Source organism: Cucurbita moschata, unplaced genomic scaffold, assembly GCF_002738365.1.
Source record: "Cucurbita moschata cultivar Rifu unplaced genomic scaffold, Cmos_1.0 Cmo_Scf00057, whole genome shotgun sequence".
Classification (NCBI taxonomy): domain Eukaryota; kingdom Viridiplantae; phylum Streptophyta; class Magnoliopsida; order Cucurbitales; family Cucurbitaceae; genus Cucurbita; species Cucurbita moschata.
In genome coordinates, this window is record NW_019268573.1 from 933,376 (window position 1) to 961,233 (window position 27,858).

Here is a 27,858-nt window from a genome sequence, read left to right on the forward strand (position 1 = left end):
TTACTTCACCTTTGGTTTCTCAGCAAGAGTCTCAGGAGTTTCAAGAGTATCCACTACAACATCACTCTGTGAATCTTTGAGCAACTCAAAACTCCCACTTGCTTCACCTCTAGTGTTTCAGCAAGGGTCTCAGGAGTTTCTTGAGTATCCGCTACAACATCACTCTGTGAATCTTTGAGCAACTCAAAACTCCCACTTGCTTCACCTCTAGTGTTTCAGCAAGGGTCTCAGGAGTTTCTTGAGTATCCGCTACAACATCACTCTGTGAATCTTTGAGCAACTCAACCTCAACTCCCACTTGCTTCACCTCTGGTTTCTCAGCAAGAGTCATAGGACCATGCAACCTCCTCTGGAGTTTCAACGACGCTTCCAGCCAACGCAACACCCTCTGGAGTTTCAGCGACGCTTCCGGACGACGCAACCCCCTCTGGAGCTTCAGCGACGCTTCCGGACGACGCAACCCCCTCTGGAGCTTCAGTGACGCTTCCGGCCGACGCAACCGCTCCTGGAGTTTCAACGACGCTTCCGGTCGATGCAACCTCCTTTGGAGTTTCAGCGATGCTTTCGGCCGACGCAACTGCTCCTGGAGTTTTTGCGACGCTTTCGGTCGATGCAACCTCCTTTGGAGCTTCAGCGATGCTTCCAGACGACGCAACCCCCTCTGGAGCTTCAGCGACGCTTCCAGACGACGCAACCCCCTCTGGAGTTCCAACGACGCTGCCGGACGACGCAACCCCCTCTGGAGCTTCAGCGACGCTTCCGGCCGACGCAACCCCCTCTGGAGCTTCAGCGACGCTTCTGGGCGACGCAACCCCCTCTGGAGCTTCAGCGACGCTTTCGAGCGACGCAACCCCCTCTAGAGCTTCAGCGACGCTTCCGGACGACGCAACCCCCTCTGGAGTTTCAGCGATGTTGCCAGACGACGCAACCCCCTCTAGAGCTTCAGCGACGCTTCCGGACAATGCAACCTCCTCTGGAGTTCCAGCGACGCTGCCGGACGACGCAACCCCCTCTGGAGCTTCAGCGACGCTTTCGGCCGACGTAACCCCCTCTAGAGCTTCAACGACGCTTTCGCCCGAGGTATCACCCTCCAGGGTTTCAGCAATGCTTTCGCCCGAGGTATCCCCCTCCGGGGTTTCAGCAACGCTTCCGCTCGAGGTATCCTCCTCTGGGGTTTCAGCAACGCTTCCGCTCGAGGTATCCCCCTCTGGGGTTTCAGCAATGCTTCCGACCGACGGAGCCTCCTTCGGGGTTTCAGCAACGCTTCCGACCGACGGAGCCTCCTCCGGGGTTTCAGCAACGCTTTCGACGGATGTATCCTCCTCTGGGGTTTCAGGAATGCTTCCGACCGATGTATCCCCTTCTGGGGCTTCAGGAATGCTTCCAACCGATGTATCCCCTTCTGGGCTTCAGCAATGCTTCCGACCGATGTATCCCCTTCAATTCTCTAACAGTCTTTGTGAAGCTAACACGTTTATGTTTGCTCATAACGAAGTTCTCACAAGGACTCATAATAATCTCCGCATCAAATACACCTTGTTCATAGCCGACGGTTTTTCGTACATATTCGACAGCGCCTTCATCAGATCTGACGTTGTCTTCTCCTTGATGATGTTAAACGTCACGTTTCTGGATAGCGTCAACCGATCCTCCCTAAGGCTTGTCGATCCTTGAGCTTCCACTATTCCGTGGTCATGGTATCCGGCTTCACCCCCAATAGAGGTTCGTGAAGATCTTTCTGGTACAGATAATCTTCAATCTGCATCTTCCAGAAACCGAAATCGGATCCATCGAACTTCTCAATTCCAATCTTTGAACTTTCCATCTTAACAGATCGTGATGAATTTTGCCTTGCTCTGACTTCCGCCTGGCTCTGATACCAGTTGTTAGGATCGATATCAGTCGTTAGCTTTGATACCAGTTGTTAGGATCGCACAACAACGCACACACTCGATCTAGATGAACACAAAGAAAAGGATAGAGAAAATTGCAAGGAGAACTCTGGCTAAAAGGATTTTTTATTTGATGATTTCAGGTATGTACAATAAAAGAGAGTACAGAGAATAGAAAGTACATCTTCAAAGCTCTACCGGACCAGATATATATATGGTACAGTTTACTATATATAGCTTTACCAGATTTAGCCATCTACTATATATAGCTATTTACCATATATAGCTCTACCGGACCAGATATATATATGGTACAGTTTACTATATATAGCTTTACTAAATATCGCTTTACCGGATATAACCGTTGACCAAGCTATAAATAAGTATCAGGCTTCATAACCTAACCGTTCAATCATTTGCGACTCTATCCAACATGCCTTTAGACTAGGTCAAGTCATCTGACTCGTCTTTTTCTCTACTCTATGCCAAGATCTCTCTTAAGCAACGTTGAATCTCATAGTCATCTTGGTTACCAACAACATAATCCATGCATTTTGACATCATTTCTAGTCTCGATAAAGTTCGACCATCTTGGCTTGTTCTGACACATTCGTTGAGAACTGACCCATGTATTTACCATCTCACCATGACATCTAAAACATCTATCCATATGGGTTCTCATCACACATTTGAGCTTTTTGTGTCTATGCTAAACAATTTATTCTACAATTCTTTTTGGGCCCTAGGATCATAAATATGGTTAAAAAAGTTGTGAAATAAGTATTTTCAGCATATGATGTGGATAAGAAAAAAGGATGTGAAATAAAAAAAAATTAGAGGCATTCCGAGTATTGGATTTGGGACCTCTTACACCCTAAGCAAGAATCATACACTCACCTTTTACTCTCATTTTAGAGAACTTTTTTATTTTAGTCAAAGTTCTAGACAACGAGGCATTCCGAGAATTGAACTTAAAGTCTTTTACCTATTAAAATATCACCTTAATGGAAGTACAATTAATAATTAAGGTCTTTTAATTCTACTTATCAACAAAAGAATTAAGAATCAGACTCTTAGACCTCTCACACCAAATGCTAGAATCATACAACTAGACTAACAATATTCTTACCATTATTAGTTAATGTCTTGCTTTGAAGTATATTCTTACCATTATTATTTATCATATTCTTCTTTTATCCTTTCCATTTGCTTCAAACGTCTTTATTATTTTCTCTATAAATCATTATATTTTGCACCACTACCTCCAAACTCATATATTTAATCAGAATCATTTTAGTGAAGGATTGTACCTTATGCCATTTAGTAGTGTTATTGAATGAAACTTTTCAAAGGCATTTTTTAAACCAAGACGCCCGAGACTCTCGTAAAGTTACATCTAATAAAGCAACTGCTTTAGAGGTTAGACCTCATAATTTCCCTTTATATGTTTTACACATTTTTTCACATCACTTTAGCATGGCCTATATTGAATGATCTTGTTTGATGGGAACTTTTTATATTGAAAAATGTTATCTGTTTTCACGTAACTTTGTTAAGATGCTAAACTATCAAGAACCTGAGGGATTACTTATTTGGCCCCTTTCATGTGGATATAAACCTCTAACAAATAGATAATATTTTTATAAACCTCTGACAATAGTTTGAACTTTTAAAATATCTAATATATGGTTGCTTTAATATTTGTGTTAAGTTAATACTCACAAACATAAAATAAGTTCCACCAAATTTGAATTTGGGTTACTTGATTTAGAGTTCAATGTCCTAACAAATTCGATCATGAGACCACAAATATTTATAAAATTTGTGTGTAATAAATCTTTGAACTTTAAAAAATAAATTGTATTTTCATAAACTTTCAAAACTTTGAAAATGATTAATGTGTCCCCATTTTTTTAGTTTTGTATTTGATAGGTTTCAACATATTAATTGATTAGATCGCGTGTATAATTATTCTACCATTCCTTTTCAGCCCTAGGATAAAAAATATGGTTAAAAAAATTGTGAAATAAGTATTCCCGATTATTGGATTTGGGACCCTATCATCATTATTTCGGTAATTTATTTGATCTTTCAAATATTATTAATGAAGAAAGGGATATTAATGAAATCCATGTGCAAGTATTGTTATCATACATTTTAGTTTTAAAAAGATGCAAAGTTTGATTATTCTAAAATTATTTATACTACTAGGTGTAATGACCATTGACAAGAGAAATAAACTTAAGTAAAGTTATTGTTTCTTGGTTTACTAACTTCAACATGCTATAAGATGCTCACCAGATTGTTTTAATCTTACTTAAATTTTGAGTAATTTGATAAGTTTAGAGCCTTAAACCGTGATTTAGTCTGCAAGGGAGTTAAAATTACGAAAACTCAAGAAAAGTTGGGAAGTTTAAGACTCTCACCACCACTTTGTTGCCCCCATATGGGTTACAAACTCACATTACCAAGTTCAGCGATTTCCTTAAGACAATGACTATTTTATGAACACTACATCCAATTTTAAATCTATCAATGTGGGATTGTTGTAGCATAGAAATGTATCATATTTAGAGGTAAAATAGATAAATGCATTTATTCAAAACAAATGGCAACCTCAGTGTCCATTGTCCAAACCACAAAAAATATATGTAAAAAAAAAAAAAAAAAAGTGGACTTGAGGCTCAGGACTACCAAGAAGGTTTATATTGGGCCCAGGAGAATCGACCCGCTATCCTTCCACCGATATGAGCGGAAGGCTACGCTGCTCAGTGAAACCAGCCTCAGGCAATTTCCTTCACTCTAAGGGCCATGGACACTAGGCCTTCGCCCAAAGCCCATAGCCAAACTCCCTACTTGGAATGGACAGGCCAAAGAACAACTCCAACAACCCTAACCAATGGGCTGAGCATACCTCCAACCACTTTGTTGCCCCCATATGGGTTACAAGCTCACATTACCAAGTTCGGCGATTTCCTTAAGACAATGACTACTTTATGAAGACTACATCCAATTTTAAATCTATCAATGTGGGATTGTTGTAATGGAGAAATCTATCATATTTACAGGTAAAATAGATAAATACATTCATTCAGAACAAGTGGCTAACTAGATGTCCATAGTCCAAGCTACCAAAAATATATGTAAAAAAAAAAAAAAAAAAAAAAAAAAAAAAAAAAAAAAAAAAAAAAANAGGGTGAGGACTACCAAGAGGTTTATATTGGGCCTAGGAGAATCGACCCACTATCCTTCTACCGATAAGAGCGGAACGTTACGCTGCTCTGTGAAACCAGCCTCACATGGTTTCCTTCACTCTAAGGGCCATGGACACTAAGCCTTCGCCCAAAGGCCATAGCCAAACTCCCTACTTGGAATGGACAGGCCGAAGAAAGACTCCAACAACCCTAACCAATGGGCTTTGCAAACCACCAACCACTATGGTGCCACCATATGGGTTACAAGCTCCAATTACCAAGCTCGGCAATTTCCTGAAGACAATGACTACTTAATGAAGACTACATCCAATTTTAAATCTATCAATGTGGGATTGTTGTAATGGAGAAATCTACCATATTTACAGGTAAAAATGATAAATACATTCATTCAGAACAAGTGGCTAGCTCCATGTCCATAGTCCAAGCTACCAAAAATATATGTAAAAAAAAAAAAAAAAAAGTGGATTGAGGACACTACCAAGAGGTTTATATTGGGCCTAGGAGAATCGACCCCCAAACCTTCCACCAATAAGAGTGGAAGGTTACGCTGCTCTATAAGTCCAGCCTCACGCGGTTTCCTTCACTCTAAGGGTCATGGACACTAGGCCTTCGCCCAGAGCCCATAGCCAAACTCCCTACTTGGAATGGACAGGCAAAAGAACAACTCCAACAACCCTAACCAATGGGCTGAGCCAACCTCCAACCACTTTGCTGCCCCGATATGGGTTACAAGCTCACATTACCAAGCTCGTGGATTTCCTTAAGACAATGACTAGTTTATGAAGACTACAACCAATTTTAAATCTATCAATGTGGGATTGTTGTAGCACAGAAATGTATCATATTTAGAGGTAAAATAGATAAATGCATTTATTCAAAACAAATGGCAAGCTCGATTTCCATTGTCCAAGCAACCAAAAATATATGTAAAAAAAAAAAAAAAAAAAGTGGATGTCAGGCTGAGGACTACCAAGAGGTTTATATTGGGCCTAGGAGAATCAACCCGCTATCCTTACACCGACAAGAGCGGAAGGTTACGCTGCTCTGTGAAACCAACATCACGCGGTTTCCTTCAACTCTAGGGCCATGGACACTAGGCCTTCACTCAAAGCCCATAGCCCAACTCCCTACTTGGAATAGACAGGCCAAAGAACAACTCCAACAACCCTAACCAATGTGCTGAGCCAACCTTCAACCACTTTGTTGCCCCCATATGGGTTAGAAGCTCACATTACCAAGCTCAGCAATTTCCTTAAGACAATGACTACTTTATGAAGACTACATCCAATTTTAAATCTATCAATGTGGGATTGTTGTAATGGAGAAATCTATCATATTTAAAGGTAAAATAGATAAATACATTCATTCAGAACAAGAGGGTAGCTCCATGTCCATAGTCCAAGCAACCAAAAATATATGTAAAAAAAAAAAAAAAAAAAAAAAAAGTGGAGGTCAGGGTGAGGACTACCAAGAGGTTTATATTGGGCCTAGGAGAATCGACCCACTATCCTTCCACCGATAAGAGCGGAACGTTACGCTGCTCTGTGAAACCAGTCTCACGTGGTTTCCTTCACTCTAAGGGCAATGGACACTAAGCCTTCACCCAAAGCCCATAGCCAAACTCCCTACTTGGAATGGATTAGGCCAAAGAACAACTCCAACAACCCTAACCAATGGGCTGAGCCAACCTTCAACCACTTTGTTGCCCCCATATGGGTTACAAGCTCACATTACCAAGCTCGGCAATTTACTTAAGACAATGACTACTTTATGAAGACTACATCAAATTTTAAATCTATCAATGTGGGATTGTTGTAATGGAGAAATCTATCATATTTACAAGTAAAATAGATAAATACATTCATTCCGAACAAGTGGCTAACTCCATGTCCATAGTCCAAGCTACAAAAAATATATGTAAAAAAAAAAAAAAAAGTGGTTGTCAGGCTGAGGACTACCAAGAGGTTTATATTAGGCCTAGGAGAATCGACCCGCTATCCTTCCACCGATAAGAGCGGAAGGTTACGCTTCTCTGTGAAACCAACCTCACGCGGTTTCCTTCACTCTAAGGGTCATGGACACTAGGCCTTCGCCCAAAGCCCATAGCCAAACAACCTACTTGGAATGGACAAGCCAAAGAACAACTCCAACAACCCTAACCAATGGGCTGAGCCAACCTCCAACAACTTTGTTGCCCCCAAATCGGTTACAAGCTCACATTACCAAGCTCGGCGATTTCCTTAAAACAATGACTACTTTATGAAGACTACATCCAATTTTAAATCTATCAATGTGGGATTGTTGTAGCATAGAAATGTATCATATTTAGAGGTAAAATAGATAAATGCATTTATTCAAAACAAATGGCAACCTCATTGTCCATTGTCCAAACCACCAAAAATATATGTAAAAAAACAAAAAAAAAGGTGGATGTCAGGCTGAGGACTACCAAGAGGTTTATATTGGGCCTAGGAGAATCGACCCGCTCTGTGAAATCAGCCTCACGCGGTTTCCTTCACTCTAAGGGTCATGGAGACTAGGCCTTCGCCCAAAGCCCATAGCCAAACTCCCTACTTGGAATGGACGGGCCAAAGAACAACTCCAACAACAACCCTAACCAATGGGCTGAGCCAACCTTCAACCGCTTTGTTGCCCTCATATGGGTTACAAGCTCACATTACCAAGCTCGGCAATTTCCTTAAGACAATGACTACTTTATGAAGACTACATCCAATTTTAAATCTATCAATGTGGGATTGTTGTAATGGAGAAATCTATCATATTTACAAGTAAAATAGATAAATACATTCATTCCGAACAAGTGGCTAACTCCATGTCCATAGTCCAAGCTACAAAAAATATATGTAAAAAAAAAAAAAAAAGTGGTTGTCAGGCTGAGGACTACCAAGAGGTTTATATTGGGCCTAGGAGAATCGACCCGCTATCCTTCCACCGATAAGAGCGGAAGGTTACGCTTCTCTGTGAAACCAACCTCACGCGGTTTCCTTCACTCTAAGGGCCATGGAGACTAGGCCTTCGCCCAAAGCCCATAGCCAAACAACCTACTTGGAATGGACAAGCCAAAGAACAACTCCAACAACCCTAACCAATGGGCTGAGCCAACCTCCAACAACTTTGTTGCCCCCAAATCGGTTACAAGCTCACATTACCAAGCTCGGCGATTTCCTTAAAACAATGACTACTTTATGAAGACTACATCCAATTTTAAATCTATCAATGTGGGATTGTTGTAGCATAGAAATGTATCATATTTAGAGGTAAAATAGATAAATGCATTTATTCAAAACAAATGGCAACCTCATTGTCCATTGTCCAAACCACCAAAAATATATGTAAAAAAACAAAAAAAAAGGTGGATGTCAGGCTGAGGACTACCAAGAGGTTTATATTGGGCCTAGGAGAATCGACCCGCTCTGTGAAATCAGCCTCACGCGGTTTCCTTCACTCTAAGGGTCATGGAGACTAGGCCTTCGCCCAAAGCCCATAGCCAAACTCCCTACTTGGAATGGACGGGCCAAAGAACAACTCCAACAACAACCCTAACCAATGGGCTGAGCCAACCTTCAACCGCTTTGTTGCCCTCATATGGGTTACAAGCTCACATTACCAAGCTCGGCAATTTCCTTAAGACAATGACTACTTTATGAAGACTACATCCAATTTTAAATCTATCAATGTGGGATTGTTGTAATGGAGAAATCTATCATATTTACAAGTAAAATAGATAAATACATTCATTCAGAACAAGTGGCTAACTCCATGTCCATAGTCCAAGCTACAAAAAATATATGTAAAAAAAAAAAAAAAAGTGGATGTCAGGCTGCGGACTACCAAAAGGTTTATATTAGGCCTAGGAGAATCGACCCGCTATCCTTCCACCGATAAGAGCGGAAGGTTACGCTTCTCTGTGAAACCAACCTCACGCGGTTTCCTTCACTCTAAGGGTCATGGACACTAGGCCTTCGCCCAAAGCCCATAGCCAAACAACCTACTTGGAATGGACAAGCCAAAGAACAACTCCAACAACCCTAACCAATGGGCTGAGCCAACCTCCAACAACTTTGTTGCCCCCAAATCGGTTACAAGCTCACATTACCAAGCTCGGCGATTTCCTTAAAACAATGACTACTTTATGAAGACTACATCCAATTTTAAATCTATCAATGTGGGATTGTTGTAGCATAGAAATGTATCATATTTAGAGGTAAAATAGATAAATGCATTTATTCAAAACAAATGGCAACCTCATTGTCCATTGTCCAAACCACCAAAAATATATGTAAAAAAACAAAAAAAAAGGTGGATGTCAGGCTGAGGACTACCAAGAGGTTTATATTGGGCCTAGGAGAATCGACCCGCTCTGTGAAATCAGCCTCACGCGGTTTCCTTCACTCTAAGGGTCATGGAGACTAGGCCTTCGCCCAAAGCCCATAGCCAAACTCCCTACTTGGAATGGACGGGCCAAAGAACAACTCCAACAACCCTAACCAATGGGCTTTGCAAACCACCAACCACTATGGTGCCCCCATATGGGTTACAAGCTCACATTATCAAGGTCGGCGATTTCCTGAAGACAATGACTACTTTATGAAGACAACATCAAATTTTAAAAATATCAATGTGGGATTGTTGTAGCACAGAAATGTATCATATTTAGAGGTAAAATAGATAAAGTTATTTATTCAAAACAAATGGCAAGCTCGATTTCTATTGTCCGAGCCACCAAAAATATATGTAAAAAAATAAAAAAGTGGATGTCAAGCTGAGGACTACCAAGAGGTTTATATTGGGTCTAGGAGAATCAACCCGCTAACCTTCCACCAAGGAGAGCGGAAGGTTACGCTGCTCTGTGAATCCAGCCTCACGCGATTTCCTTCACTCTAAGGGTCATGGACACTAGGCCTTCGCCCAAAGCCCATAGCCAAACTCCCTACTTGGAATGGACAGGCCAAAGAACAACTCCAACAACCCTAACCAATGGGCTGAGCCAACCTTCAACCGCTTTGTTGCCCTCATATGGGTTACAAGCTCACATTACCAAGCTCGGCGATTTCCATAAGACAATGACTAGTTTATGAAGACTACATCCAATTTTAAATCTATCAATGTGGGATTGTTGTAATGGAGAAATCTATCATATTTAGAGGTAAAATAGATAAATACATTCATTCAGAACAAGAGGCTAGCTCGATGTCCATAGTCCAAGCTACCAAAAAATATGTTAAAAACAAAAAAAGGTGGATGTCAGGCTGAGGACTACCAAGAGGTTTATATTAGACCTAGGAGAATCGACCCGCTATCCTTCCACTGATAAGAGCAGAAGGTTATGCTGCTCTATGAGGGGCTGAGCCAACCTTCAACCACTTTGTTGCCCCCATATGGGTTACAAGCTCACATTACCAAGCTCGACGATTTCCTTAAGACAATGACTACTTTATGAAGACTACATCCAATTTTAAATCCATCAATGTGGGATTGTTGTAGGTGAGAAATCTTTCATTCTCACCTCTCTAAACACTCCTAAGGTCTCAAATTTTTATATTTTTAAAGCAATTACAACATATTATGGGTATCATTTATGTAACTTTGAATAGTTTTTTTGAAATATTTTGATATTGACATGTAAGATAGACTAATACATTGATTTAAAACAAATTGGTTAGACAATTATAGACATTCAAATACTCATACAAAAATGTATTGAGCCGAAAAAATTTGGAAAGTTTTAAAGTTACATTTATGAAATTTTGGAAAAAAGTAGTTGGCAAGCTCGATGTCCTTAGTCCAAGCCACCAAAAATATATGTAAAAAAATAGGATGTCAGGCTAAGGACTATCCAAAGTGGTTTATATTGGGTCTAGGAGAATTGACCTAGTATCCTTCCACCGATAAGACCGGAAGGTTACGCTCCTTTGTGACCATTGAGAATTTCGTTAGAACCACTCGAAAAGTAGTTCAATTTTATGAAAAACTAAAGAGGTTCAGTTTCAGGATTGATGTGATCGGTTCAGTTCAACTGGCCATGTCATCGTCTCTTCCTCCCACAAGGGAAGCACACGACTCATGGTGTTGCTCCTCCGTTTGAAAACGGAGTTCGCCAGCTCATTCCAGAGCATTTATCCCCTCGATTCCTTCATAAAACATAAAGATGAGCTGTCAAGGAAGAGTTTGGGATAGATATCTCACATGCTCTTGAACTACAGCGTAAGTTATAGACGTTCAAAGTCAGGAGAAACTCGTTTTGTTGCCGGAGTAAACCTAGGAGGTGTTGTTATTAGTTACGACGATGCAGACATTGGTAGGCCACACCTCCTCACCAAAGATTCTCCTTACACCTTTCTTAAACTAAAGGCATAATTCTTAGAGGTTGTTTGGGCATGGTTGAGGCGAATTTTGAGTTCCTTCCCTCGATCTACAACTTAACCTAGAACACGATTTTTTTGTTGGTCAGCTCAAACTAGGCCATCAAACATGTTCCATTTAATCCCCTCAAGCTATTGAAAACATCAATTTTGGATTTTAAGTGCCGTAAGTAAGAATTTGAATTCCGTCCCCAAAACTTACCGATATCAAATTTCTTAAATATCGAATTTCTTCGGTTACGCTTGTTCTTAAGGTTTTCTCCCTTCGAGACCTTGTTCAAAAATGGTCCTTAGTTGTGTAGAAATTAATTGGGATTGGATTTGTTCATCCAAAATGTCTATAGCTTCTGATTAGATTTCAAGCTTTCTATAACCAGGGCTTTATCGATGTTAATTTTGAATTCAAGTCGTTGGATATGCTGAGCTGTGAGTGTTTTCGATCCTCCCCAATTTTGGAGGAGATTGGAGGTTGAGAAATGAGTCCCATTTTTTTTAGAAAATCTTTGTTGATAAAATGTTACAATTCTTGTTCTTTAAAAACTTTTGAATTCTTATTCTTGGTAATGTTTTATTTCTTATGCCCTTTCATGTGATCTTTCAAACTTGTATCTGTTTTATTTCTTATGCCTTTTCATGTGAACTTTTAAACTTATATTTTATAGATCTTCTGCTCACAAATAGAAAATAAGGTCGCACCAAAATTTGAACTCTTATTGGACTCAAAATTCTTTGTCTTAACCACTCGACCACAAATATAACAAATATATATAAAATTTGTGTATAATAAATATTTTAACTTAAAAAATATAAATAGTATTTTCATTTACTTTCAAAACTTTGAATCCGATAGGATTTCAACATATTAAAATTAATTAATTTATTAGATTAGGCCAACAATTATTCTACCATGGTTGTTTTCAACCATGCCAACATATATATGGTTAAAAAAATTGTGAAATGAGTTTTTTTTCCATGTAATGTGGATAAGTAAAAACTAGAAGTCCAAGTATTGGATTTTGGACCTCTTTCTCCTTAAGCAAGAATCAAACAAGAATTGTACACTAGATCTTTTACTTTTATTTTGGAGAACTTTTCTATTTTAGTCAAACTTCTACATTTCTGGTTATTTCAAGAATTGAACTGAAGGTCTTTTACCCATGGAATTTTAAAATTTTAAAATTTTAAAATGTCAGCTTAGTTATTGCTTGATATTTTGCTCGCTATTGACTTATGATTCTACTTATGAACAAAAGGATTAAGAATCAGACTTAAAGAACCTCTCGCATCAAACGCTTGAATCATACAACTAGACGAACAATATTCTTACCATTATTATTGTAACACTCAAAAAATGAAGGAAATTAGCTCCAACAAGAATAAGCGGCCCATGTAAGACCCAAAGAGTCCAAGGAAAGAAATTAAGAGGATGAAGCAAGGACAAAGGTCTTAAGCAAGTTATTAAGAATTAATCTTAACGACTTAAGCTCTTTAGAAATGGACGAAAAATCATTTTTTTTATTTTTTTACAAAAAAAATTACAAAGGGGTTCAGGTCATTTTCCAATTTTTAAGAAAATTTTCCAAATTTTTAATTCCTTATCTTAAGGAATTTCAAGATGCTCATGGGAAAAATAAAGGGACCAACATATTTTAGAAAAATTATGGATTATTCAAGAAAAATAATAATAAAATATTCAAAAAGTAGTTAAACACCAAAATACCCCTAAAATTATGGAGAATTACGAATATGCCAATGTGCTCAAAATTAGAACCATCTCCTCCACAAAATCCTACGAATCTTAAAATCCAGCCGTTGGATCTTCTCTAAAATTGGACACGATCTAGAACATTCACAAGTCATCAAATCCAAAGATTAGAATTCAAATTCGTTGTTGGTAGCTCACTGATGGGAGATGATATTTTCGACAAATTTTTCAGAACATTCAATCTCCAAATCATGACGATTCTGGAGGTTTCAACATTGGTGGAAGTTTTTCCTACAAAGTCTAAAGTCGGGGCAACAATATGGAACAAGATTAGAGCAAGGTTGAGCTCCCAATCGTAAGCAATAAGCATTTAGATTTTTTGTCTCCTACTATCAGATTTCTTCCAAATTTAAAAGAATTCTCCACCATTTCCCTTCAAACTTGTTCCTACCGTTTCTAAACAAGATTGCCCACAAGTTCTATGAAGGAATAGGGTGTTAAAAGTGCCTAGAAACTGCTCTCCCAATCCAATCCGCCATTAAAGAGTTTCAAGAAAAACTTGAAATACAACTAGATGATACACGATAAATCTTCAAGCAAGCGTAATTCCAATTTGTTTCTGCACAGCGAAGAAATGTTTTCATAGAAGATAATCAAGAGAAATAACCTCAGGAATGAGCCCAATTGAAGGAAATCAATTTTAGGCTCAAAATTGGGGGTAAGTGTCGTATTCCGGTCTATAGTCAAATTTCATTCAATTTAAGGATTCCNTGTGTATAATAAATATTTTAACTTAAAAAATATAAATAGTATTTTCATTTACTTTCAAAACTTTGAATCCGATAGGATTTCAACATATTAAAATTAATTAATTTATTAGATTAGGCCAACAATTATTCTACCATGGTTGTTTTCAACCATGCCAACATATATATGGTTAAAAAAATTGTGAAATGAGTTTTTTTTCCATGTAATGTGGATAAGTAAAAACTAGAAGTCCAAGTATTGGATTTTGGACCTCTTTCTCCTTAAGCAAGAATCAAACAAGAATTGTACACTAGATCTTTTACTTTTATTTTGGAGAACTTTTCTATTTTAGTCAAACTTCTACATTTCTGGTTATTTCAAGAATTGAACTGAAGGTCTTTTACCCATGGAATTTTAAAATTTTAAAATTTTAAAATGTCAGCTTAGTTATTGCTTGATATTTTGCTCGCTATTGACTTATGATTCTACTTATGAACAAAAGGATTAAGAATCAGACTTAAAGAACCTCTCGCATCAAACGCTTGAATCATACAACTAGACGAACAATATTCTTACCATTATTATTGTAACACTCAAAAAATGAAGGAAATTAGCTCCAACAAGAATAAGCGGCCCATGTAAGACCCAAAGAGTCCAAGGAAAGAAATTAAGAGGATGAAGCAAGGACAAAGGTCTTAAGCAAGTTATTAAGAATTAATCTTAACGACTTAAGCTCTTTAGAAATGGACGAAAAATCATTTTTTTTATTTTTTTACAAAAAAAATTACAAAGGGGTTCAGGTCATTTTCCAATTTTTAAGAAAATTTTCCAAATTTTTAATTCCTTATCTTAAGGAATTTCAAGATGCTCATGGGAAAAATAAAGGGACCAACATATTTTAGAAAAATTATGGATTATTCAAGAAAAATAATAATAAAATATTCAAAAAGTAGTTAAACACCAAAATACCCCTAAAATTATGGAGAATTACGAATATGCCAATGTGCTCAAAATTAGAACCATCTCCTCCACAAAATCCTACGAATCTTAAAATCCAGCCGTTGGATCTTCTCTAAAATTGGACACGATCTAGAACATTCACAAGTCATCAAATCCAAAGATTAGAATTCAAATTCGTTGTTGGTAGCTCACTGATGGGAGATGATATTTTCGACAAATTTTTCAGAACATTCAATCTCCAAATCATGACGATTCTGGAGGTTTCAACATTGGTGGAAGTTTTTCCTACAAAGTCTAAAGTCGGGGCAACAATATGGAACAAGATTAGAGCAAGGTTGAGCTCCCAATCGTAAGCAATAAGCATTTAGATTTTTTGTCTCCTACTATCAGATTTCTTCCAAATTTAAAAGAATTCTCCACCATTTCCCTTCAAACTTGTTCCTACCGTTTCTAAACAAGATTGCCCACAAGTTCTATGAAGGAATAGGGTGTTAAAAGTGCCTAGAAACTGCTCTCCCAATCCAATCCGCCATTAAAGAGTTTCAAGAAAAACTTGAAATACAACTAGATGATACACGATAAATCTTCAAGCAAGCGTAATTCCAATTTGTTTCTGCACAGCGAAGAAATGTTTTCATAGAAGATAATCAAGAGAAATAACCTCAGGAATGAGCCCAATTGAAGGAAATCAATTTTAGGCTCAAAATTGGGGGTAAGTGTCGTATTCCGGTCTATAGTCAAATTTCATTCAATTTAAGGATTCCTTTAGTTTTAGAGGACGAAGTTGAGTAACTTTGATGAAGGAATTGAGAGTTGAAATGTCGTAGAACAAGCTACCCAAGAGAACGAAAATCTAGTGTCTCGGGTGAGTTGCAGACCGAGAACGATTTATGGAAATTGAGGTCCCACACTCAAAGATGTTCCTCCAAACCAATTTCTTTAGCTTGAGGAAAGGATATGAAGGAGGTCCCATGAAGAAATTGTGCCTTGAAAATCCATAAAATTGGCTACCCAATGAAAAATCCTCTATTTTTACTCTGACCAGAAATCAATTTTTGGACAAACTTTGGAAGGGAATATCTTGTGCTACAATTCACAGGTATGAAATCAATCCCTAGCTTTTCCTTGTAACAAAATCTTTAAGTTTCATGAAGAAATTGAGGGGGAGAAACACTATGAATGATGTTGTGGAGCTCGAGTTTCAGACGGCGGCGCAAAGGACGTGTGCATCTTCGTCCTGTCCAGAGGAAGAAGACAATGACGTGGTCTGTTCAGTTGAACCGCCCATGTCAACCTAAATTTCGACTTTCCCTTGATTTTTCTCAGTTTAAATCTCCTTCCAGTCTAGTTCTCATGAAAAATCTTATGGTTCAAGAAACTAGACACAATAAGGAGTTTGTGGAAAAAAAAATTGAGGTAGTTCGAATACTAGAAGCTAAAGAACTTAAGTCTCAGTAACTGAGAGCTAGTCGTGGTTTAATTTTTTTTGTCGGTAACTAGGAGCTGGTCGTGGTTACATTTTTTTTTTTTTTTTAATGTAACTAGGAGTTAGTCGTTATTACATTTTTTTCTTAGGTAACTAAGAGCTGGTCGTGGTTACGTTCCTAGCTTAACTTAAGGTTGTAATTAAAAGCCTACATACAAGTAGGCAATTATTGAGTTCTTAAACACTTCATGTTTACATTTTTTTTAGGTAACTAGGAGTTAGTCGTGGCTAGTTCCAAACTTAGTTTAAGGTTGCAATTAAGAGCCTGCACACAAGTAGGCTACTTATTGAATTTTTATTCACTCCATGTTAAAAAAAAAATTTTATGTAACTAAGAGTTGGTCGTCATTCCATTTTTTTTTTAAGTAAAAAGAAGCTGGTTATGGTTACATTTTTATTTAAGTAACTAGGAGTGAATTGTGGTTACATTTTTTTCTAGGCAACTTTATTTAGGTAACTAGGAGCTGATTTTGGATGAGAGGAGACCCTATAGACTAACCTTGATTCTAAAGTAAAGTTTTACAAAGCCTAAAGCATTTGGTGACATACTGCTAAACCAAATGGTTGACCATACTAAATATTTACAAATGGATACATTATAGGTTTTTATTGCTTCTAGTTTTAGGAAATTAATGTTAAAAAGACCTTTGCCTATGGACCATATATATTTATAGCAACACACCCTTTTTTAAGGGACATTTTAAGAATTGTACTCAAAGACCACTATACCACTATACCAAATGTTCATATTTTTATGTTTTATTGAATGTATAATCATATTTTATTAATAAACAAAGAGAGTATTAATGAAATCCATGTGAAAGTATTATTATCCTACCTTTAAAAATATCTAAATTAATTGATTTGTATTAGTGCTACACACAATTAAAAAACTAGGTCCCAACAAGATTTGAACATAGGTTATTAGATTCAAAGTCCAATGTCTTAACCACTAGACCATGAGACCACAAATATTTACAAAATTGTTGTGTAATAGATCTCTTAATTTTTAAGACACCTAAGTAATGTGGAACTTTATACATGACCTTAAAACGGGGTTATCAGGTTACTAGTAAGTTTTCACGCCCATGGAATCACGTTAGGTTGCACTTTAATGTTTCACTAAGTTAAAACTAATAAGTTTTGATGCTAGTCCATAATATAATGTATAAGCCTATGTTAATTTATAAACCATGTTCCAAAAATATATGTAGGATCAATTGAATACCATGGTAAATAAGTTGCTAGAATCATACCCAAAAGTGATCATTATCTCCCATCACGCGATGTATGACGATTCCCCTATTCCTTTGGAAACTACAAATGATCCTTACTCAATCAAAACAGCTTGTAACACATGAAATGGAGGTTGAATTATGGAGTGTGCTCTCTTATTTATAGTTTGGTCAACGGCTATATCTGGTAAAACTATATATAGTAAATAGCTATATATAATAGATGGTTAAATCTAGTAAAGCTATATATAGTAAACTAAACTATATATGTATATCGTAGAGCTTTGAAAATGTACTTTTTCTATTCTCTGTATTCTCTCTTATACATACTCATCAATACAAATTCTTTTAGCCAGAGTTCTCCTTGCAATTCTCTCTATCCTGTTCTTTGTGTTCATCTAGATCGAGTGTATGCGTTGTTGTGCGACCCTAACAACTGGTATCAGAGCTAGGCGAAATTCACCACGATCTGTGAAGATGGAAAGTTCAAAGATTGGAATTGAGAAGTTCGATGGATCCGATTTCGATTTCTGGAATATGTAGATTGAAGATTATCTGTACCAGAAAGATCTTCACAAACCCTTGTTGGGGTGAAGCCGGATACCATGACCACGGAACAGTGGAAGCTCAAGGATCGACAAGCTTTGGGGCTGATCCGGTTGACGCTATCTAGAAACGTGGCGTTCAACATTATCAAGGAGAAGACAACATCAGATCTATTGAAGGCGCTGTCAAATATGTATGAAAAACCGTCGGCTACGAACAAGGTGTATTGATGCGGAGATTGTTCAATCTACAAATGTCTGAAGGTGGATATGTTGCTGATCATATAAATGAATTCAATATGGTCGTAAGTTAACTGAGTTCGGTGGAAATTAATTTTGAAGATGAAATTAAAGCGTTGATTTTGATGTCATCTTTACCCGAGTCATGGGATACTGTTGTTGCCGCAATCAGTAGTTTTCGAGGATCTGATAAACTGAAATTTGATGAAATTCGAGATGTAGTTCTTAGCGAAAGTATTCGCAAACAAGAAACTAGAGATTCATCAGGCAATGCTCTCAGTGTTGATCGAAGGGGAAGAAGTAAATCAAAGAGCTCAAACAAACATGGGCGATTAAAATCAAAGAACCGGGAAAAATCTCCAAACAAACCCAACGTAACATGTTGGAGCTGTGGGAGAAAAGGACACTTTCGAACAGATTGTACAAAACTGAAGAAGAAGCAGAATCATAAATCTGAAGATGATGATGATTCTATATATACAACAGAAGATACTAAGGACGTTTTAATCCCTAGTGTGGACAACCCAGCTGATTCCTGGATTTTGGATTCAGGTGCATCGTTCCATTCGTCTCCAAGTAAGGAATTGTTTCAAAATTTCAAATCAGGAAATTTTGGGAAGGTATATCTTGCTGACAACAAAACCTTGGAGATTGAAGGGAGGGGAGATGTCTCCATACAAACTCCAGCAGGAAATCAGTGGACATTACAAGATGTCGATACATTCCTAGTCTTTAGAAGAACCTGATCTCTATTGGTTAGTAAGATAGCACAGGCTATGCAGCAAAGTTTGGAAAGAGTTCGTGGAAGATTGTGAAGGGTGTCATGGTTGTTGCACATGGCACAAAATCTGGAACCTTATACACTATTGCAGAGTGTATAAACATGACTGCTGCTGCTGAGAGTGCTTCCAATTCAAATCTATGGCACAATAGACTTGGATATATGATCGTCAAAGGACTGAAGATGCTGACTGCGAAAGGAGCTTTCGAAGGTTTAAAATCTGTTGATATGTGTCTTTGTGAGAGCTGTGTTATGGGCAAACAGAAATGAGTTGGTTTCACAAAGACAGCCAGAGATCCGAAGAAAGTGCGGTTGGAAATGATCCATACAGACATCTGGGGACCATCTCCAGTTTCATCACTTGGTCGATCAACGTACTACGTCACCTTCATCAATGACTTCAGCAGGAAGGTATGGGTTTACTTTCTGAAACACAAGTGAGATGTGTTTACCACCTTCAAGAAGTGGAAAGCTGAAGTTGAACATCAAACCGGCTTGAAGATCAAATGCCTGAAGTTCAAATTAATAGAGGGTCATCAGTACCCTTGAAGTTCAAATTGCCCGAAGAAGTATGGACAGGAAAAGAACTCAAGTACTCTCACTTGAGAACTTTTGGTTGTACTACGTATGTTCATGTTGATCCAGAGAAGAGAGATAAACTTGATGCTAAGGCTGTGAAATGCTACTTCATAGGCTATGGCTTTGACATGTTCGGGTACAGGTTTTGGGATGAGAAAAATATGAAAATCCTAAGAACACTGCGATGTGACCTTTGATGAAAATGTCATGTACAAGGACAGAGAGAAGATAAACTCTGAGACTACGAAGCAAGTGGGAGTTGAACTTGAGTGGCAGGAAAATTCACGCAGTGATGTTACAACAGAAGCTCAAGAAACTCCTGATCCAATTGCTGAAGAACCAGACGTGAGGCAAGTTACACCTGAGCAAGTGTTGAGGAGATCATCCAGAACTATCAGAGCACCAGATAGATATTCAGCCTCATTACATTATCTGTTGCTGACTAACGAAGGAGAACCAGAGTCCTTTGATGAGGCCCTACAAGTAGAAGATTCAACCAAGTGGGAGCAAGCCATGGATGATGAGATGAGCTCACTTGAAAAGAATAATACGTGGGTGCTGACTGAGTTGCCTATAGGAAAGAGAGCTCTGATGAACAAATGGGTGTTCAGAATCAAGGTTGAACCAGATGGCAGGAGGTTTAAGACTCGGTTAGTAGCTAAAAAATATTCACAAAGAAAAGGCATTGATTATGCTGAGATCTTTTCTCTAGTTGCGAAATTAACTACTATCTGAATTCTGCTGAGTGTTGTTGCATCGAAGAATTTTCACCTTGAGCAAATGGATGTAAAAACGGCGTTTTTACATGGAGATCTAGATGAGGAGATCTATATGCAACAACCAGAAGGGTTTGCAGCTCCAGGCAAGGAGCACATGGTGTGTAAGCTCAATAAGAGCTTGTATGGACTGAAACAAGCACCGAGACAATGGTACCAGAAGTTTGACTCCTTCATGTGCAAGAGTGGTTTCCACAGGAGTGAAAAGGATCAGTGTTGCTACCTCAAAAAATACACTGATTCTTATGTGTTTCTACTCCTGTATATGGATGATAGACTAATTGCTAGATTAAGTATGAGGAAGATAAACCACCTGAAGGCAAGCTTGTCTTCAGTATTTGAGATGAAAGATTTTGGTGCAGCGAAGCAGATTCTTGGGATGAGGATTTCTCGAGATAATCTGCTGGCACATTAAATCTATCCCAAGAGCAGTAAATTGAGAAGTTGTTGTCCAAATTCAAGATGAATGACGCTAAACCCAGGACTACCCCCTTGAAAAATCATATTAAATTGTCAAAAAGGCAATCTCCCAAGACAGTTGAGGAACGTGAGCACATGGCATCAGTTCCGTACGCTTCCACAGTTGGGAGTTTGATGTATGTTATGGTTTGCACTAGACCTGACATAACACATGCAGTGGGAGTTGTTAGCAAGTACATGGCAAATCTAGGGAAAGAACATTAGGAAGTTGTGAAGTGGCTTCTGAGATATCTGAGAGGTACATCCAATACTTCACTTTGTTATGGCAATGGCAAAGTAGTTTTGCAAGGTTTTGTGGATGCTGATCTGAGTGGAGATGTAGACTCTAGCAAGAGCACATCTGGATATATCGACACTATAGATGAAACAGCAGTGAGTTTGATGTCCAAGCTTCAGAAATGCGTTGCCCTTTCATCTACTGAAGCTGAGTACGTGGCAATAGCTGAAGCTGGAAATGAGATGATATGGATGATAGACTATCTAGAAGAATTAGGCAGGAAGCAGTGCAAAAAGATCCTTTATACAGATAGTCAGAGTGTCATACAGTTGGTGAAAAACTCAGTATATCATTCAAAGACAAAACACATTAGAAGGCGATACCATTTCACTCGCAGGTTAGTGGAAGAAGGTGATATGTGTTTGAAGAAGATAGAGGGTACAAAGAATACAGCAAACATGTTGACAAAATGTGTTGATGTTGGAAAATTAAGGTTATGCAAACCCTTAATTGGTATGTTGGAGTCATTTTACACCTCCTCCTTGTTTATCGTATGAGATGGTAAACAGGGAGGAGGTGTAAAATGACCATAATGCCTTTCATCCAAATGGGAAGAACCCAACTTGATTTTGTGTTGCGTTTGAAACTCCCTCAGCAAATTTGTCGGGATTAAACTCATTTGCATCATCACCCCATAGCTTTTTATCATGATGGATAAGAACAATTGGAAAACTCTGCATCACTCCCGCTAGTAAAGTCAAGTTTTCAAGTTTTGTTTTGTTTTGAACAAGACGAGTAAGTAACCTTGCTGTGGGTATAATCTCAAGACTTCGTTCAATATCATCGTAACTTAAATGTTGGGAATAACATAAACTTTAACCAATGAAATAATAAAATAAAAAAATGAAAATATATAGAAGAGAGTCTTACTCTCAATTTTTAGGCGATTTAAACCTTCAAAATCTGGTTTGTTGTTACCAAAGACCTGTAGGACCTCTTCTCTTGCTGCTAGATCTTGTCATTTTGTGTATGAGCTCAATAAAACCATAGTCCAAACTAGTAGCATTGCTGTGGTTTCTTGGCCAGCAAGGTAAATGTAAGGACCGGGTTGACTCGATGGCTCTAAAAGGCGGGTAAATTTCTCCTCCTTGATAAAACCATTAAAATTTAAAACATAATTTACATTATATCAAAATAGTCTGTGCACATTAGTCATTTAAAATACAACATAATAGTTAAAAGACATAATAAGGAATAGACGCAAAACATTTTAAAACAAAGGTTTAAGGACGATGGGTGAGGTTAGTCTATGGCACCTGCTCCAAAGTCCGCTCCCAACCTTGACCAGCTCCTTATCACCTGGAAAAAAATGGAGAATAAGGAATGAGTACAAGACTCAGTAAGTAGCCTACTTGTAGACTCTTAATCGTGTCCTTGATATGCTAGGGTACCACATTCTATGTTCTTGCTTGTTCTTGATCTTATTCTTGTTGTAAGTACTTAGGCCCTTTTAATTCTTGTTCTTGACTTGGGGGTTCTTATCTTGATCTTTCTTGAGGACCTTGGTCCTTGAATCCTAAAACCTTTGTTTTCCTTTAAGGGCCTTAGTACTATGATTTTTGGTTCTTGGTCCTTTGTTCCTAGTTCTTGTCCTTAGAACTAGGATCTTGATCCTTGTTCTATTCCTTGATCTTTCTCTTGTTCTTGGTACTTTCTTGGTTCTTGTTTTGTTCTTGATTCGCTCTCCAAGACACTCCCCATAGGATTTACGGCACTAGGCATGCACCTGACAATCCTGTGTCCAAGGCTTCATGCGTTCCAAGAGACACAGTCTTTACCTACGTCCAAGGCTTCATGCGTTCCAAGCGACGTAGTCTTACCGCATCTTAGGGCTTGCCCCTCGATACGGTCTGCTTAACCTATGCCCAAGGCTTCATGCGTTCCAAGTGGCATAGTCTGAAAACCTACATCCAAGGCTTCTTACGTTCCAAGCGATGTAGTCTTAATACTGCATCAAGGGCTTGCCCTATAATACAGTCTGCTTAACCTATGCCCAAGGCTTCATGCGTTCCAAGTGGCATAGTCTGAAAACCTACATCCAGGGCTTCTTACGTTCCAAGCGATGTAGCCTTAATACTGCATCAAGGGCTTGCCCTATAATACAATTTGCTTAACCTACGCTCAAGGCTTCATGCGTTCCAAGCAGCGTAGTCTAAGTCATGAGCATGCTGTACCGTGGGAGGTCTTAAGAGGTTCTTGATTCGTGGCTAAGGTAACGTACTCTCTTCTTGTTCCTCCGTGACTTTAGACTACTCCCCTTACTAGGCCGTAAAGGTCACTTGCTCGGTGTATACTTAAACATGGCATCCTGCAAGTCTGCAGGGCATCCCTTCTAGGTGAGGAAAACTTGAGGCACGACCTCCTGCAAAGGAAACATGGTGCAGGGCATCCCACCTAGAAGAGGAATTCCTGGGCACCACTTGGTCGGGGGTCATGGGTCACTTTGGACATGACTAGAGTATTACCTAGCATTCTTGAGTTCCTTGTGTTTGGGGACCTTGGTCCCTCGTCCTTGAGTGGTACTTAGCATTCTTCTTACTTGGGTAGTTGTAAGCTTGTGTGTTGTGTTTCTAAGGTCCTTGATTTTCTTGAAGTTGTAGCTTGTATTTGTAACCATATGAACCCATCATAGTATGAGTTGTTCTAGAATGTCATAGATTCCTAGGGAGTTCTTTAGAGGGTTCTAGAAGAGTCTAGAGTCTTGTGGCGTTTTCTTTAGGTGGTTCTTGGGTCCTAACTTGGTTTAAGTACCAAACCTGCTCCAATCAACTTGAAACCTCAAACGTATCTTCATGTCCTTCATAATCGACCTTATAAGAAATAGCAAATCATTTGAAGCACGTACAGACCTTGAAATCTCTTAAGTAGTCCTAGGGGCATTTTGGTCATTTTACACCTAATTCTTGGTTTTGCTACTTAACGTATTCCAATAGCTTTTTCAAACTTCACCAAATCATCAAACATTATAAAATAAGATCTACTTCAGGGTTTCATAGCATTTGGAGGTCATCTAGGTCATGAACCGTTGGTAGAATGTCCTTAGGGGCATTATGGTCATTTTGCACCATTTCTTGGTTTACCTACTTATCCTTATCCTTATCCAATGACTACCAAACTTCATATGTAACCTCAACATGCTATGGTATCCATTAAAATTTCCTAGGCAGCAGAGTTCATCTAGTGGGTTATTTTAACATTACCTAAATCCCGAGAAATTTGTTCGGTTCAAGGTCTTAACTTATGGTTCTTAGGCTTTTTCTTTCATATATCCTAATTTCATACTTGGTTTAGGGTTCATATGGAAATCTAAGCGATTCCTACAAGTATTTCTTAACAAAAAGTCCAAGGTGGCTACTTACCTCGTTGTTGACGTTCGGGTCCTCTTCTCTTGAGCTTCCGGTACTCGAATTACTTCAAATTTCCTTTCACAAACTCCTTATTGTGTCGACTTTCTGGAACCATAAAGTTTTTCATGAGAACCGGTCTGGAAGGGGGTTAAAATAGAGAACAACCGAGGGAAGGTCGAGTTTTTGGGTTGACATGGGCGGTTCAACTGAATCGGCCACGTCATCGTCTTCTTCCTCCAGACGGGAAGAAGACGCGCGCGACCGTTCGCACCATCGTCTGTAACTCGCCCTCCCAGCTTCTATCACGCCGTTTATCCCCCCGATTTCTTCATGAAACTTAAAGAGGATGTTATAAGGAAGAGCTAGGGATAGATTTTGTACTTTTTCTTGGATCGTAGCCTAAGATATTTGCTTCCAAGGTTCGTCCAAAATATGATTTCTCGCCGGATTTAAAACAGAGGATTTCTTATTGGGTAGCCGATTCTAGGAGTTTTCGAAGCTCGATTTCTTCACGAAACCTCTTCCTTATTCTTCCTTCAAGATAAAGGAATTGGTTTGGAAGAACGACTTTGAGTGCAGGATCTTAATTTCTAGAAACCACTCTTGGTGTGCATGTTACCCGACACCTCCGATTTTCGATCTCTTGGGTATCTTGTTCTACGACGTTTCAGCTCTCTATTCCTTCATAGAACTTGTGGGTAATCGTGTTTAGAAGCTATAGGAACAAGTTTGAAAGGACATGGTGGAGAATTTCTCTCGAATTTAGAAGAAACCCGAGAGTAGGAGACCCAAAATCTAAACACTTATTGCCAATGACTGGGAGCTCAAACTTGCTCGATTCTTGTTCCAAACAATTGCCACAACTTCAGAATTTATAGGCAAAACTTAAACCGACGACATTGGGAGCTCTAGAATCATCGTGAATTGTCAGTTGGATTTTCTGAAAATCTGTCGAAAATATCTACTCCGATCAGAGACTCGCCGACTTTGGTTTTGAATCCTAGCCGTTGGATGTGATGATCTGTCTATCTTCTAGATCATATCCAATTTTGGGGAAGATACAACGGCTGATATTTGAGTTTCGAGAAATTTTGTTCAGATGGTCACTATAGACGCTCTGATTCTGATCAGAGTGGCATTTTTGTAATTATCCATTCTTCCAAGGGTTTAGGGTAATTTTACACTTTTCGAATATTTTACTATTATTTTCCTGAAAAATCCATAATTTTTCTAAAAATCCTTCATCTCATGTTGATCATTCTTCCGTTCTTGAGCATCTTGAAATTCCTTCTAGATAAGAAACTAAAAATCCGGGAAGATCCTTAATAATTGAAAAAAATGACCTTTTTGCCCTTTTCACTTACTTTTACTTACCAATCTTTTTTCCATAGGTCTTAAACTCCTTAACATTACTTGTTAGGGTATAAGAATAACTTGCTTGAGATCATCATCCTTGCTTAATCCTTTACTTCCTCCCATTTTGATCATTTGGGTCTTACATGGGCGGCTTATTCTTGTTGGATCTAATTCCTTTCATTTTTGGGGTGTTACAGGTGGATTGTGAGATTCCACATCGATTAAAGAGAGAAACGAGTGCCACCAAGGACTCTGAACCCCGAAAGTGGGTGGATTATGAGATCTCACATTGGTTGAAGAGGGGAACGAAAGATTCTTTCTAAGAGTGTGAAAATCTCTCCATAGCATAAGCGTTTTAAAACTTTGAGGAAAATCCCAATCTTAAAAAAGACTCATATTCATGTCTTAATGGATTAGGTGTTTAAGCAATAAATAAGAATCTATAAATTGAATTGTGCAAGAGTTCACCTCCATCCTGGTATGTAAACGGGTAGATATAACTTTAACGACTAGATTCTCAAGTTGTTTTAGATGTATAAAGATCATTTTTCCTTGTTCATAGCTGCTTCGAGAAATCACATCAGCTGCCAAGTTTTCCAAATGAGGCATCACATCCAATTCATAATATCCATCTTCTGAGATCACTTCTTCCCACTTCCTAATCATCTCAGTGCAACTCTCACACATTGCACGTACCATGTCGTGTACGAGCAATTTAAGCATATATATGAACAATTAGACTCCCAAAAATATTTTTGCTCAAAGTTTTTAAACCAATCTAACTATTAGTTATAACAGCTCAAGCCAATCTTTAGTAGATATTGTCTTCTTCGGAATTTTCATTTCAGGCTTTGTCTCAAAATTTTTAAAACGCATTTGTTAGAGAGAAGTTTCCACATCCTTGCTTCGTTCTTCTCCCCAATTGATGTTGGATCTCACAAATAGACGCGTTTACAAGAGTGTGGAAACCTCTCCCTAGCACACACATTTTTAAAACCTTTAGGGAAATTCCGAAAGAGAAAGCCCAAAGAAGACAATATCTACTAGCGGTGAGATTGGGCTGTTACAAATGATTTCAGAGCTAGTAACTGGTAGTGTGCCAGTGAGGAGAAAGAAACGAGTGTCAGCGAGGACGCTAGGCTCTATAGAAGAGTGGATTCTGAGATTCCACATTGGTTGGAGAGAGGAATGAAGTATTAAGAGTGTGGAAACATCTCCCCAGCCGACACGTTTTAAAACAGTGAGGCTGACGGTGATATGTAACGGTCCAAAACAGACAATATCTACTAGCGGTGGGCTTGAGTTGTTACAAGTCATATCGACACCAACAATTGTACAAAATTAAACTTATAAATACTAACTATGAGTTTATTTATTTTGATATCTAATTACAAGAAGAAAGCATACCTTCAAGTGTTTGAAATGAAAGGCCGGATTGATTATCTTTCTATGCTTAACCCATTTGGGTCCTTCGTGATTAGTAAGTCCATAGAAAAGAAACCTTGTAAGAGGGTTGATAGTCGGCTTTTGAATATCATGCATTAAAGAAAGTGCAGCTTTGAGTTGATCAGGGTCCATGATGTGCACTCTTGGATATGGTCCAACCCACATGAACGAATTCTTTCCTGTATTAAATATAAACAAACACCCGGAAATATTTGCTATAATCATCGGATCTAAATGGTGATGAAAATGGTGATGAAAGTTCTCAATATATAATCATCAAATAAATTACAAAGAAAATGGGAAGAACAATAAATGAAAGGACAAAGCTAAGTCTAGTTATGTTTGCTAATTAATATTCGTGAAATTACAACTTTATCCAATTAAGTCGATTTTGCTTGCCATTCGCAT

At 38.4% G+C, this 27,858-nt stretch overlaps 1 pseudogene; it reads right to left on the reverse strand.

The window, feature by feature from the left end:
* On the reverse strand, positions 1-27,858 carry LOC111436619 (annotated as a pseudogene).